Below are 15,748 nucleotides of genomic sequence, written 5' to 3'. Positions count from 1 at the left end.
GTTCTATGGAATAAGTGTTTCCAGTTATAACTATGGTTACAGTTATTATTTTCCATCTTCAGTCTAGTATATTCCCACCCATAATTTCAGCACCAGTGGAAAATCAAGATGATTTAACATCATTCTTTGTATATCAAATTGTGGACCTGCTTATCCCTTATTTTATCTACTTGTTGTTCATATTGAATAAAGATTCTTAGTTAAGTATATTAGCTTTTAGCCTGGATATCTCCTAAAAAATTGGAGACATATATAATTTGGAACAAATTTTGTTTTCATTTTAGTAACCTCTAAATAATATTTCCCAAACAACAATAAGGAATAGGCAGCATACTAAACACTTTTCTTAATGTTGATCTTAAGGTATAAAGGTAAATGTTGAAGTTGAGGCTTTCAGAGCAATGGTCAGTGTATACTATACATTGGTGTACTTTAAACTTTCATATAACATTGAGCACAGACCTACATACAGACAGACTGAGAGTTAAATCTTGGTGTTATTTAGGAGAATCACAATTTCTATACACAATATTATATTTCTAAAATGAGTAGGAATTAGCCTTGATAAAAAGATCCAAATTTAGTTATTCAGTTTCATTTTCCAAAATTCACTCTTCTTCTTTATAATCTTCTAGTATAGAACACCATCTTTTTGTCTCATCAATATTAAAGTAATCCATTTCTTTATTTTTGGTAAAGCTGGGTATATTGGGATGAGTTCTTAAACTTCCATTTACTTTCTAAGCTAAATCTTACCACAAAAAGAACTGCCTTCTTTGTGAACAAATGTGCCAGATCAACTTGGATCTGCTTGATTGTTCTCACACCTTTAGTGTTCATAAGACAACATTTTTATGTTGCCAGATGTAACCCAGATGGTACATATTATGGATATTGGAAAAATATATGGTTTCCAACTGAGGTCCTTTAAGTATGATTTTTAAATTGATGAGAACATTGTGGGTTTTTTTTCCATTTGCACCATAATGCAGTCAAAATATGGTCCCCAGGTGAATGAACATTTACCTGTTTCATTTGGCATCACTCTGTATTTCTGAGCCATGACTTCTGGATGTATTTGTGCCTTCTCAGATTTGGTTTCAACTGGCTGAAAAACAATGTGATAGTGTCAAGTAACTATCATTCTATTGAAAGACAAGGCTGATAAGATAAATTTAGAACATATTTCATCTCATTTTCAATATTAACAACTGTTCTATAGCCTTGCCAGCAGACAGAAACACATGATAAAGTTTAGACATTTTAATCCTTTAGTCTATCCTGTTTTGATAAATATTAGACATAAGGTGGTACTGAAACACTGTCCTGAAATCTCTAAATTTTCAGAGAAAATAGTCCATCATAATAAGCTCATTCTAAAACTATTTACAGAAGAAATTGTTGGGCCAATTCAATAGACAAAGCTGATATGTCTGTCTCCTGCTGTCCTTACCTTCATTCCATGGAGAGTCTGAGTTGCTTTGTTCAAAAGAAACAAAATGTTATGAACATTTTGTAGTGGTCCTTGCAGTATATCATTCAGAAAAGATCTGATAAGGATTATCAGAGGAAAAACACCCACTTCTTCCACATTTCTCTTTCTCTGCTTCCACCTCTTCCTTTTCTATATTCTTTATCTTTAACTTATTGTTATTTGATGGACATCAACACTTACATCCTCTTTGCGTAATCTAGTATGTGCATGGATAAACGGAAATACTTTAAATTTTGCTCACAAAGTTTAGGATTAATATGTTCAGATATCCACTTACCCATCCAAAATAATGTAAGAACATTATAAGCATTGTTCAAAATATATCTCTGGCTATAGGTTAGAAGTCAGAGCAGCAGCTGCTCCTCCCTGCCAAGTCTTCTGCTTTGAAACTTAGATAATTAACTTATATTTGGCTTTCCTTATTATTTTTACATACAGATTAAGATGTTTAAAACCTCCAGAGAACTTGATCACTGAGTCAAAGGAAGAAAGGAGGGTAAGAAACAGAAGAACTGATAACAGTTACTTGGAATAATTTAGTGTTCACCTACATATCCAGTGTGCACAAAGCTGCTCAAACAGTCAAGAGTCATCCATTCGTGTAATGTTCAACATACCCTTTTACAGTGGCATAAAAATCCAAGGATACAATCTCTCAGCACTCCTCATAATTCAACTTCTTGAAGCAGCGAAGCTCCACTATCTGAGCTCTTATTACAAATAACACAGGTTCTGTGAGGATAAAGCAATGCTGTGTTACATGTAGAAAAGAAGAGCATACGCTTTACTCCCACCCAGTGTCACATACTGTCACATAGGAGAGAAAGCCACACCTCTCAAGTTTCCCTGAATCCTTCTGGGTGAAAACAATTCCTTTAATTTTAGCCTAAAGAGGGTCTCACCACAGAAACTGGGCCTATGTCCAGAAACCACTATTCAGGGCAGATACATAGCTCTCCTCCAATCCCAGTCTATCTGTCCTCAACCACCCTGAGGCAAGCAGATAAGACTGGCTCCAATAATGCCTGTGTCCTGGTATTCATGTCTAAGTGTAACAGTCTCCCATTGAGTGAGGGCTAGACATAATGGCTTCTGTCTAATCAACAGAAAACAGTAATGATAATGAGTTGCCACTTCCATGATGAGGCTACAAAATGTGACTTCCATCTTGCTAGCAGATTCTATTGTTTTCTTGCCTTGCTGGCTTTGTTGAAGCAACTTGACACATGGAGAGGCCCACATAGCAAGAAATTAGGCTGACCTCTGGCTAACAGCCAGTGAGAAAGTAAGACGCTCAGTCTGACAGCATGAAAAGAACTAGATCCTCAGTCTGACAGCCCTTGAGGAACTGAATTCTGCCAATGCCCACTGATCTGGGAAACAGGTCTTTCTTCTGTTGAACCTTTAGATGACACCTCAGCCCTGGCTGGTACTTTGATTGAAGCCTGTGGAAAAACCTGATGCAGAAGACCCGGAGAAGTTGTGCCCAAATTTCTGACCCACAGAAACTGTGAGATAATAAATATGTATTGCTTTAAGCCACTCAATTTATGGTAGTTTGTTACACAGAAATAGATAACAAAACACTTCCCAATAGAGTACTTCCAAAAACTGTTCTGCAAGTGAATCAAGTCCAGGAAGCCTGACTCACCAATTAGCATAGTCAAGTTCAGACTCAAGATAAAGACCTTACAACAATCCATCCATCGACTTCTTGCCCAGAGGCAGGAATGTGGAAAATACTTTTGGATTATGTGTAGAGTTTTTTTATCCACACTCTCACATTCTCAAGAAAAACAGAGAATTAACTAAAGAAATCATCTTACATTAATTTGTCCTGGGGGTATAGTCACAGATTTGAAAGCATCAAGTCACAGAATCAAAAAACTGCATAAAACTCCAGATGCTATCATTCCTTTTTTTTTAAAAACAGCTTTATTTGAGCATAATTTCTTTACAGTGGTGCATTAGTTTCTGCTTTATAACAAAGTGAACAAGCTATACATATACATATATCCCCATAACACCTCCCTCTTGCATCTCCTTCCCATCTTCTCTATAACACACATCTATGTGGTCACAAAGCACCAAGCTGATCTCCCTGTGCTATGTGGCTGCTTCCCATTAGCTATCTATTTTACATTTGGTAGCGTATATACGACCATGCGACTCTCTCACCTCGGCCCAGCTTAACCTTCCTCCTCCCCGTGTCCTTAAGTGCATTCTCTACGTGTGCGTTTTTATTCCTGTGCTGCCCTTAGGTTCTTCAGAACCATTTTTTTTAGATTCCATATATATGTGTTAGCATACGGTATTTGGTTTTCTCTTTTTGACTTCTGAGTAATATTCCACTGTATATATGTGCCACATCTTCTTTATCCATTCATCTGTCGATGGACACTTAGGTTGTTTCCATGTCCTGGCTATTGTAAACAGAGTTGCAATGAACATTGTGGTACATGACTCTTTTTATGGTTTTCTCAGGGTACATGCCCAATAGTGGGATTACTGGCTAGTATGGAAGTTCTATTTTTAATTTTATAAGGAGCCTTCATAGTGCTCCCATAGTGGCTGTATCAATTTACATTCCTACCAACAGTGCAAGAGGGTTCCCTTTTCTCCAGCATTTATTGTTTGTAGATTTTTTGATGATGGCCATTCAGACCAGTGTGAGATGATATCTCTTTGTAGTTTTGATTTGCATTTCCCTAATGATTAGTGATCCTGTGCATCCTTTCATGTGTTTCTTGGCAATCTGTATATCCTCTTTAGACAAATGTCTATTTAGGGCTTCTGCCCATTTTTGGATAAGGTGGTTTGTTTATTTGATATTGAGTTGCATGAGCTGCTTGTAAGTTTTGGAGATTATTCCTTTATCAGTTGCTTCATTTGCAAATGTTTTCTCCCAGTCTGAGGGTTGCCTTTTCATCTTGTTCATATTTTCCTTAGCTTTGCAAAAGCTTTTAAGTTTCATTAGGTCTCATTTGTTTATTTTTGTTTTTACTTCCATTCCTCTAGGAGGTGGGTCAAAAGGGATCTTGCTGTGATTTATGTCATAGAGTGTTCTGCCTATGTTTTCCTCTAAGACTTTGATAGTGTCTGACCTTACATATAACTCTTTAATCCATTTTGAGTTTATTTTTGTGTATGGTGTTAAGGAATGTTCTAATTTCATTCTTTTACATGTAGCTGTCCAGTTTTCCCAGCACCACTTATTGAAGAGGCTGTCATTTCTCCATTGTATATCCTTGCCTCCTTTATCAAATATAAGGTGACCATATGTGTGTGGGTTTATCTCTGGGCTTTCTATCCTGTTCCATTGATCTCTCTTTCTGTTTTTGTGCCAGTACCATACTGCCTTGATTACTGTAATTTTGTAGTATAGTCTGAAGCCCAGGAGCCTGATTTCTCCAGCTCCATTTTTCTTTCTCAACATTGCTTTTGCTATTTGGGGTCTTTTGTGTTTCCATACAAATTGTGAAATATTTTTTCTACTTTTGTGAAAAATGCCATTGTTGTTTGATATGGATTGCATTGAGTCTGTAGATTGCTTTGGATAGTATAGTCATTTTCACAATGTTGATTCTTCCAATCCAAGAACATGGTATATCTCGCCATCTGTTTCTATCATCTTTAATTTATTTCATCAGTGTCTTATAGTTTTCTACATACAGGTCTTTTGTGTCCTTAAGTAGGTTTGTTCCTGGGTATTTTATTATTTTTGTTGCAATGGTAAATCAGAGTGTTTCCTTAATTTACCTTTCAGATTTTTCATCGTTAGGGTATAGGAAGGCAAGAGATTTCTATGCATTAATTTTGTACCCTCTACTTTACCAAATTCATTGATTAGCTCTAGTAGTTTTCTGGTAGCTCTTCAGCTTTCTCTATGTATAGTATCATGTCATCTGCAAACAGTGACAGCTTTACTTCTTCTTTTCCAATTTGTATTCCTTTTATTTCTTTTTCTTCTCTGATTGCTGTGGCTAAAACTCACAAAGCTATGTTGAATAATAGTGGTGAGAGTGGACAACCTTGTCTTGTTCTTGATCTTAGAGGAAATGGTTTCAGTTTTTCACCACTGAGAATGATGTTGACTGTGGGTTTGTAATATATGACTTTTATTATGTTGAGGTAAGTTCCTTCTATGCCTACTTTCTGCAGGGTTTTTATCATAAATTGGTGTTGAATTTTGTTGAAAGCTTTTTCTGCCTCTGTTGAGATGATCATATGTTTTTTCTCCTTCAATTTGTTAATATGGTTTATCACATTGAATGATTTGTGCCTATTGAAGAATCCTTGCATTCCTGGGATAAGCACCACTTGATCATGGTGTATGATCCCCTTAATGTGATTGTGGATTCTGTTTGCTCGTATTTTGTTGACAATTTTTGCATCTGTATTCATCAGCGATATTGGCCTGTAGTTTACTTTCTTTGTGACATCTGTCTGGTTTTAGTATCAGGGTGATCATTGCCTTGTAGAATGAGTTTGGGAATGTTCCTCCCTCTGCTATATTTTGGAAGAGTTTGAGAAGGATAGGTGTTAGCTCTTCTCTAGATGTTTGATAGAATTCACCTGTGAAGCCATCGCATCCTGGGCTTTGGCTTGTTGGAAGATTTTTAATCACAGTTTCAATTTCAGTGCCTGTGATTGGTCTGTTCATATTTTCTATTTCTTCCTGGTTCAGTCTCAGAGGGTTCTGCATTTCTAAGAATATGCCATTTCTTCCAGGTTGTCAATTTTATTGGCATATAGTTGCTTGTTGTAATCTCTCATGATCATTTGTATTTCTGCAGTGTCAGTTGATATTTTTCCTTTTTCTTTTCTAATTCTATTGACTTGAGTCTTCTCCCTTTTTTGCTGTATGAGTCTGGCTAATTGTTTATCAATTTTTGTTATCTTATCAAAGAACCAGCTTTTAGTTTTACTGATCTTTGTTACTGTTTGCTTCATTTATTTTTAATTTATTTCTCATGTGATCTTTATGATTTCTTTCCTTCTGCTAACTTTGGGGGATTTTGTTCTTCTTTCTCTAATTGCTTTAGGTGTCAAAGTTAGATTGTTTATTTGAGATGTTTCTTGTTTCTTGAGGCAAGATTCCTTCTTAGAACGGCTTTTGTTGCATCCCATAGGTCTTGGGTTGTCATGTTTCATTGTAATTTGTTTCTAGGTATTTTTTGATTTCCTCTTTGTTTTCTTCAGTGATCTCTTGGTTATTTAGTAGTGTATTGTTTAGCCTCCATGCAATTGTATTTTTTACAAATTTTTTCCTGTAATTGATATATAGTCTCATAATGTTGTGGTCAGAAAAGATACTTGATATGATTTCAATATTCTTAAATTTACCAAGGGTTGACTTGTGATCCAAGATATGATCTATCCTGGAGAATGTTCCATGAGCACTTGAGAAGAAAGTGTATTTTGGATGGAATGTCTTATAAATATCAATTAAGTCTATCTTCTTTAATGTATCATTTAAAGCTTGTGTTTCCTTATTTATTGTCATTTTGGATGATCTGTACATTGCTGAAAGTGGGATTTAAAGTCCCCTACTATGATTGTGTTACTGTCAATTTCTCCTTTTATGGGTGTTAGCATTTGCCTTATGTATTGAGGTGCTCCTATGTGGCATGCATAAATATTTACAACTGTTATATTTTCTTCTTGGATTCATCCTTTGATCATTATGCAGTGTCCATCCTTATCTCTTGTAATAGTCTTTATTTTAAAGTCTATTTTGTTTGATATGAGAATTGATACTCCAGCTTTCTTTAGAGTTCCATTAGCATGAATTATCTTTTTGCATCCCCTAACTTTCAGTCTGTATGTGTCCCTAGGTCTGAAGTGTGTCTTTGTACACAGCATGTATGTGGGTCTTGTTTTTGTATCCATTCAGCCAGTCTATGTCTTTGGTTGGAGCATTTAATCCATTTACATTTAAGGTAGTTATGGATATGTATGTTCCAAATACAATTTTATTAATTGTTTTGGTTTTGTTGTTGTAGATCTTTTCTCTCTCCTTTGTTTCCTGCCTAGAGAAGTTCCTTTAGCATTTGTTGTAAAGCTGGATTGGTGGTGCTGAATTCTCTTATCTTTTGCTTGTGTGTAAACATTTTAATTTCTCTGTCGAATCTGAATGAGGCCCTTGCTGGGTAGAGTAATGTTGGTTGTAGATTTTTCTCTTTCATCACTTTAATTATGTCCTGCCCCTCCCTTCTGGCTTGCAGAGTTTCTGCTGAAAGATCAGCTGTTAACATTATGGGGATTCCCTTGTATGTTATTTGTTGTTTTTCCCTTGCTGCTTTTAATATTTTTTCTTTGTATTTAATTTTTGATAGTTTGATTGATGTGTGTCTTGGCATGTTTTTCCTTGGATTTACCTTGTGTGGGACTCTCTGTGCTTCTTGGACTTGATTGACTATTTCCTTTCCCATGTTAAGGAAGTTTTCAACTATAATCTCTTCAAATATTTTCTCTGTCTTCTTTCCTTTTCTCTTCTTCTTCTGGGACCCCTATAATTCGAATGTTGGTGCATGTAATGTTGTTTCAGAGGTCTCTGAGGCCGTCCTCAATTCTTTTCATTCTTTTTTCTTTATTCTGCTCTGTGGTAGTTATTTCCACTCTTTTATCTTCCAGGTCACTTATCCTTTCTTCTGCCTCAGTTATTCTGCTATTGAATCCTTCTAGAGAATTTTAAATTTATTTATATTTTTGTTCATCATTGTTTGTTTGCTCTTTAGTTCTTCTAGGTCCTCATTAAATGTTTCTTTTATTTTCTCCATTTTATTTCCAAGATTTTGGATCATCTCTACTATCATTACTCTGAATTCTTTTCCAGGTAGACTGCCTATTTCCTCTTCATTTGTTTGGTCTGTTGGGTTTTTACCTTGCTCTTTCATCTGTTGCATGTTTTTCTGTCTTCTCATTTTGCTTAACTTACTGTGTTTGTGGTTTCCTTTTTGCAGGCTACAGGTTCATAGTTCCCATTGTTTTTTGTGTCTGCTCCCAGTGGCTAAGGTTTGTTCAATGGGTTGTGTAGGCTTCCTGGTGGAGGGGACTGGTGCCTATTTTCTGGTGGATGAGGCTTCATTTTGTCTTTCTGTTGAGCCAGACCATGTCCGGTGGTTTGTTTTAGAGTGTCTGTGAAATTATTATGATTTTAGGCAGCCTTTCTATTAATGGGTGGGGTTGTGTTCCTGTTTTGTTAGTTGTTTGGCATAGGGTGCCCATTATTGTAGCTTGGTAGTTGTTGAGTGGAGCTGGTCTTAACATTGAGATGGATACTTCTGGGAGAGGTTTCACCATTTGATATTAAGTGGAGCCAGAAGGTCTCTGGTGGACCAATGTCCTGAACTCAACTCTCCCACCTCAGAGGCAAAGGCCTGACACCTGGCTTGAGCACCAAGACCCTGTCAGCTACACAGCTCAAAAGAAAAGGGAGTAAAAATGAAATAAGAACAAAAAAAGTAAAATAAAATAATGTTATTAATAAATAAAAAATTAAAATATTATTAAAAATTTTTAAAATTAAAAGTAATTGGGCCTCCCTTGTGGCACAGTGTTTGAGAGTCCGCCTGCCAATGCAGGGGACACGGATTCATGTCCCGGTCCGAGAAGATCCCACATGCCACGGAGTGGCTGGGCCCGTGAGCCATGGCTGCTGAGCTTGTGTGTCTGGAGCCTGTGCTCCACAATGGGAGAGGCCACAACAGTGAGAGGCCCACGTACCACAAAAAGAAAAAAATAATAAAATAAAAGTAATTTAAAAAAAAGAAAGAAGATTGCAACCAAACCAAAAACCAAATACACCAATGATAGAAAGCAGTAAAATCTATACTAAAAAAACCCCAAAAAATAAAAAAACCAAGAAATACAGACAGAGAGAACCCTAGGCATATGGTAAAAGCAAATCTATACAGACAAAATCACACAAAGTCCATCACCTCAATTTTGGGATGATTCATTGTCTATTCAGGTATTCCAGAGATGCAGTGTAGATCAAGTTGATTGTGGAGATTTATTCCACTTCTCCTGAGGCTGCTGGGAGAGATTTCCCTTTCACTTCTTTGTTCACAGTGTTCCTGGTGTTCAGCTTTGGATTTTGTCTCGTCTCTGTGTGTAGGTCACCTAAGGGCATCTTTTGGGAAGTCTGAGGTCTTCTGCCAGCATTCAGAGGTGTTCTTTAGGAGTTGTTCCACATGTAGATGTATTTCTGATGTATTTCTGGGGAGGAAGGTGATCTCCACATCTTACTCCTCTGCCATCTTGGAGGTCTACGCTCTTCCAATCTTAATCTGCTGAATGAGGAGGGTGAGCTTTTTTGAGAAAGTTCACCTGAGAGGTGCAAATGGTGGTCTGTGAATGTTTCTTCCAGGAGGTGATGGAGGGAGGCCTGGCTGGAGCACCGAGAATGCCTCCAGTGGGATTGCAGGAACCAGGGCTGCAGCATCAAGACCTGATGCTATACTTCTTAAGGCTACTTTATTTTATGTCATTTTCTCTCCATATACAGGGTCTTTTAATTTAAGTGGCACTCTCAATCTACTGATTTAAGATATTTATAAGGATTAATTTACTAAGTACCTGTTATCACTGGTGAAAAAGTGGTTATATTTACACTGGCAAAATGTGTCCTGCTATTTAAACTAGACAACATACTCATAGGATATAACTGGCTTTTCTTTCCTCTACATTGTCTAAAATGTATTTTGTCAAAGCCAACTTTGATTTCTAGCATCCAGCATAAACCTCCAGGGCTATTCCTGTTGACAACAACAGAAAATCCACCACTGATTTTACCACTGTAAAGATGGCTACTTGCAATCACAGTAACCAAATATAAGAGAGCAGGAAACACCTGGGGTGAAATATTGGCTGATAATATGGATCCTCAGTGTCTACTCATCCTTCAATGCACTACACCCAGATAGTATGATTTGGCAACAATGAAAGCAACAGTTTAGTGGAAGTAATGAAAACTCTGTCAACTACATTATTTTTTTTTCCCCACAATGTAGAAAATATGCCTGGCAGTTTTGCTGACAGTTCAATAATGCACTTCATTTTGCTACTATTCTCAATGACTTTCTCAGTTTCTTGTTTAATAAGTTAATGCCAAAGTAAAACTTGGAGGTAAACAGATTTCAATTGAGTCTTTGTGATGTTAAATATCTGGGAATTTGGAAAATAATTTAGTGGTCTTATTTTGTTTGACTACTTGGCACTGAATATTATAACAGCTTTCTGATGGGAAAAGAAACATTAAAGAATTCTCTTTGTGCATCCTCTACCATATTTGGGGAACATTTGAGGACATTTGGGGAAAGTGTCTGCCAAAGTTTTTTTTTTATTTCTCCCAACTGGTCTTATATGTAATTCTCTAGATAAGAATTGAGGATATTGGGATTCAAAATTAATAATGTATCACTAATTTGCCAATCAGCAAACTTGGTTCTTTTGATTGTTGTGTGAGATTTAGTTTTTACTTGTTGAAAGACTTGCTCATTCAACCAGTGAGTAGAGGCTCTCATATACAACTGTCACATGTAATACCCACAGCCCTACTCAAGAGAGTAGGTACCCTAGCCCTTGCTTAATGCTCTTACTTCATGAAAAACAAAAAGACGTACGAAGAAGAGGTGTTTAGCACATGGATATTAAATGTAAAAGATATTCATAAACATAGACTTGATGAAAGTGCCACACTGTTTGTCCCACTAATAAAGATTACTCAGATTTTATTCTCACAATTCAAGGCAATGACAACAAAAGTCAGCTGCTTTACCTGTCATTCTCTTCTTGTATTACAATGCACTGAAGCTACCATGTGTACAAACCCAAGAAGCCATTATCTCAGAGACAAAGATGTGATACTAGGAATTAAATTCAATGTTAAATTTTAATTTCCTTGTTATTTTGTGAAGTTGATAAAAAACCTGTGAAAATATGTGGAAACATGTAAGGAGTTTTTTTGAAAGAAAACGTGTAATAGCAATGTATATTAAATGGTAGATTTTATTATTGTTGTAGGTGGTATATTCCAAAAATGGTCACAACAATATCTCCCCTGTGCTCTTCTTACCCGGTAACTGTGCCATTCCTCCCAATGAGAGTTAGGTCTGAGTTGCCTTCTTTTATATCTGAGTAGGCTCCTGATTGTGGCAGAAGTTACAATATATCACTTTCAAGGCTGGTCATAAAAGAATATACAGTTTCTAGCTTCAACACTTTTTATGGGGGTCTTGGAACATAGGCTCTATGCCATGAGGAACTCAAGCACCACAGAATTGGCCCTTGTGGAGAAGAACCAAAGATCACACTTGGCATTCCTAGCAGAGGTTCCAGCCATCAACCAGCAATCACCAGATTGACGGTGAACCTCTAGACAATTCCAGCCCTCGGCTGACAAATTATCTCCAGCCTTTCTTTCACCCCAGCTGATGTTGCATGGAGTGGATGGGTCTTAGTGGGACCTGTCTAACTTACAATTGGGGTGATTTGTTTCACAGTAATAGGTAACTGGCACAAGTATCTTCATTTTTCAGATGACACAATGGAAGTTCATAATGGATAGGGGATTTTCACTCATGACACAGAGCTAGACCCCAAATTCTGTCCACACTCTATAGTATTAAAAACAAATTGTTCTTGAATAACTATTTGATGGAATTGAATTTTGGTCTTTAAGGGTAATTGTTTACTCTCAGATTCACCTACAGATCTTTAACACTTATATCTCTATTGGGAAATTGCAAGTTCATGGTTAAGACATTTCCGTGGCTTTTAGAATAATCAAGAAATGCTTTCAGACCACCATTTTAATGAACCAATATCTTCTCAAGTTTCAAGTCATTCACACATTCATCTGGTCTAGATCTTCTTTTGCCCTCATCTCCTAGGATATCTGCTTGAATTATGGCATCATTGAGTTGAAAAAATAAATGCTGAAGACCTGATTAACTATACTGGTATTAGAAAGAAACAGTAGACATACAAATAGAAAAGGAACTACTTAGCATCTCATTTGTACTTTCCTTATGCACTCTGATTCCACTTATATTTTATTTCCTTTCTAATACTGTTCAAATTGCAAAATGTAACCTTGCAGAACATTTACTGCTCTTGTTCTTTGTCTAATCATTCCAGATATTATTACAGGAGAACAGGGAGTGTTACTGAAGTGTTTCCCACAGGTCTTAAAGACTAAAGGTTAAATGTCATCCTAGAACTTACAAAGGCAAGAATTACACTCTGTGCACCTCCCCTCACCCCTCTGTCAGACTGTTCATAGGCATTACACTCAGAAAATAATTTCTTAAAAAGTCATTTATTGCAGATCATCTTAATTTTGTTCTTGTGTGTCAGCTAATAATTAGCACTAATTTGATGTATGCAACTGTAGTGAGTAAATCAAAGGCTCTTGTAACACGACAAGTAAGATAGAGGTGAAAGCATGTGATGAAGACTTTTCAATTACCAAATTAAGGTATAAAAACTAGATGCATTATCTTACTGTTGTTACTTGTTTCACTACTGAGATATTGAGAAGCCCTCTTTGCAGTGCTCTAGACCTTTGCTTAAAGACACTTGTTCAGAAAGATGAGTTGAATAGCAAAGATCAATAAAACTAAAAGATGGTTCTTTGAGAAGATAAACAAAATTGATAAACCATTAGCCAGACTTATCAAGAAAAAAATGGAGAAGACTCAAATTAATAGAATTAGAAGTGAAAAAGGAGAAGTAACAATGAAACTGCAGAAATACAAAGGATCGAGAAAGATTACTACAAACAACTATATACCAATAAAATGGACAACCTGGAAGAAGTGGACAAATTCTTAGAAAAGCACAAGCTTCTGAGACTGAACCAGGAAGACATAGAAAATATAAACAGACCAATCACAAGCACTGAAATTGAGACTGTGATTAAAAATCTTGCAACAAACAAATGCCCAGGACTAGATGGATTCACAGGTGAATTCTATCAAACATTTAGAGAAGAGCTACCATTTATCCCCCTCAAATTCTTCCAAAGTATAGCAGAGGAACACTCTCAAACTCACTCTATGAGGCCACCGTCACCCTGATACCAAAACCAGACAAAGATGTCAGAAAGACGGAAAACTACAGGCCAATATCACTGATGAACATAGATACAAAAATCCTCAACAAAATACTAGCAAACAGAATCCAACAGCACATTAAAAGGATCAAGTGGGTTATATCCCAGGAATGCAAGGATTCTTCAATATATGCAAATCAACCAGTGTGATACACCATATTAACAAATTGAAAGATGAAAACCATATGATCATCTCAGTAGATGCAGAAAAAGCTTTCAATAACATTCAACACCCATATGATAAAAATCCTCCACAAAGTAGGCATAGGCGGAACATACCTCAACATAATAAAACAGTATATGACAAACCCACAGTCAACATCATTCTCAATGATGAAAAACTGAAGCCATTTCCTCTAAGATCAGGAACAAGACAAGGTTGTCCACTCTCACCACTATTATTCAATATAGTTTTGGAAGTTTTAGCCACAGCAATTAGAGAAGAAAAAGAAATAAAAGGAATACAAATTGGAAAAGAAGAAGTAAAGCTGTCACTGTTTGCAGATGACATGATACTATACATAGAGAAAGCTGAAGATGCTACCAGAAAACTACTAGAGCTAATCAATGAATTGGTAAAGTACAGGGTACTAAATTAATGCATAGAAATCTCTTGCCTTCCTATACCTTAATGATGAAAAATCTGAAACGTAAATTAAGGAAACACTCTGATTTACCATTGCAACAAAAAGAACAAAATACCTAGGAATAAACCTACCTAAGGAGACAAAAGACCTGTGTGTAGAAAACTATAAGACACTGATGAAAGAAATTAAATATACCACAAACAGATGGTGAGATATACCACGTTCTTGGATTGGAAGAATCAACATTGTGAAAATGACTATACTACCCAAAGCAAACTACAGATTCAATACAATCCCTATCAAATTACCAATGGCATTTTTCACAGAAGTAGAACAAAAAATTTCACCATTTTTATGGAGACACAAAAGACCCCAAATAACCAAAACAATATTGAGAAAGAAAAGAAAAATGGGGCTGGAGGAATCAAGCTCCCAGACTTCAGACTATACTACAAAGCTACAGCAATCAAGACAGTATGGTACTGGCACAAAAACAGAAAGAGAGATCAATGGAACAGGATAGAAGGCCCAGAGATAAAACCCACACACATATGGTCACCTTATTTTTGATAAAGGAGGCAAGGATATACAATGGAGAAATGACAGCCTCTTCAATAAGTGGTGCTGGGAAAACTGGACAGCTACATTTAAAAGAATGAAATTAGAACACTCCCTAACACCATACACAAAAATAAACTCAAAATGGATTAAAGACCCAAATATAAGTCCAGACACTATAAAAGTTTTAGAGGAAAACATAGGCAGAACACTCTATGACATAAATCACAGCAAGATCCTTTTTGACCCACATCCTAGAGAAATGGAAATAAAAACAAAAATAAACAAATGGGACCTAATGAAACTTAAAACCTTTTGCACAGCAAAGGAAAACATGAACAAGATGAAAAGACAACTCTCAGAATGGGAGAAAATATTTGCAAATGAAGCAACTGACCAAGGAATAATCTCCAAAATGTACAAGCAGCTCATGCAGCTCAGTATCAAATAAACAAACAACCCAAACCAAAAATGGGAAGAAGATCTAAATAGACATTTCTCCAAAGAAGATATACAGATTGCCAACAAACACATGAGAGAATGCTCAACATCGCTAATCATTAGAGAAATACAAATCAAAACTACAATGAGGTATCACCTCACACCAGTCAGAATGGCCATCATCAAAAAATCTACAAACAATAAATGCTGGAGAGGGTGTGGAGAAAAGGGAACCCTCTTGCACTGTTGGTAGGAATGTAAATGTATGCAGCCACTATGGAGAACAGTATGGAGATTCCTTAAAAAACTGAAAATAGAACTACTATATGACCCAACTATCTCACTACTGGGCATATACCCTGAGAAAACCGTAATTCAAAAAGAGTCATGTACCACAATGTTCATTACAGCTCTATTTACAATAGTGAGGACATGGAAGCAACCTAAGTGTCCATTGAGAGATGAATGGATAAAGAAGATATGGCACATATATACAATGGAATATTACTCAGCCATAAAAAGAAACAAAATTGAGTTATTTGTAGT

Source organism: Stenella coeruleoalba (assembly GCF_951394435.1).
Source record: "Stenella coeruleoalba genome assembly, chromosome: 17".
Lineage (NCBI taxonomy): Eukaryota > Metazoa > Chordata > Mammalia > Artiodactyla > Delphinidae > Stenella > Stenella coeruleoalba.
Note: the sequence above shows the minus strand (reverse complement) of the source record.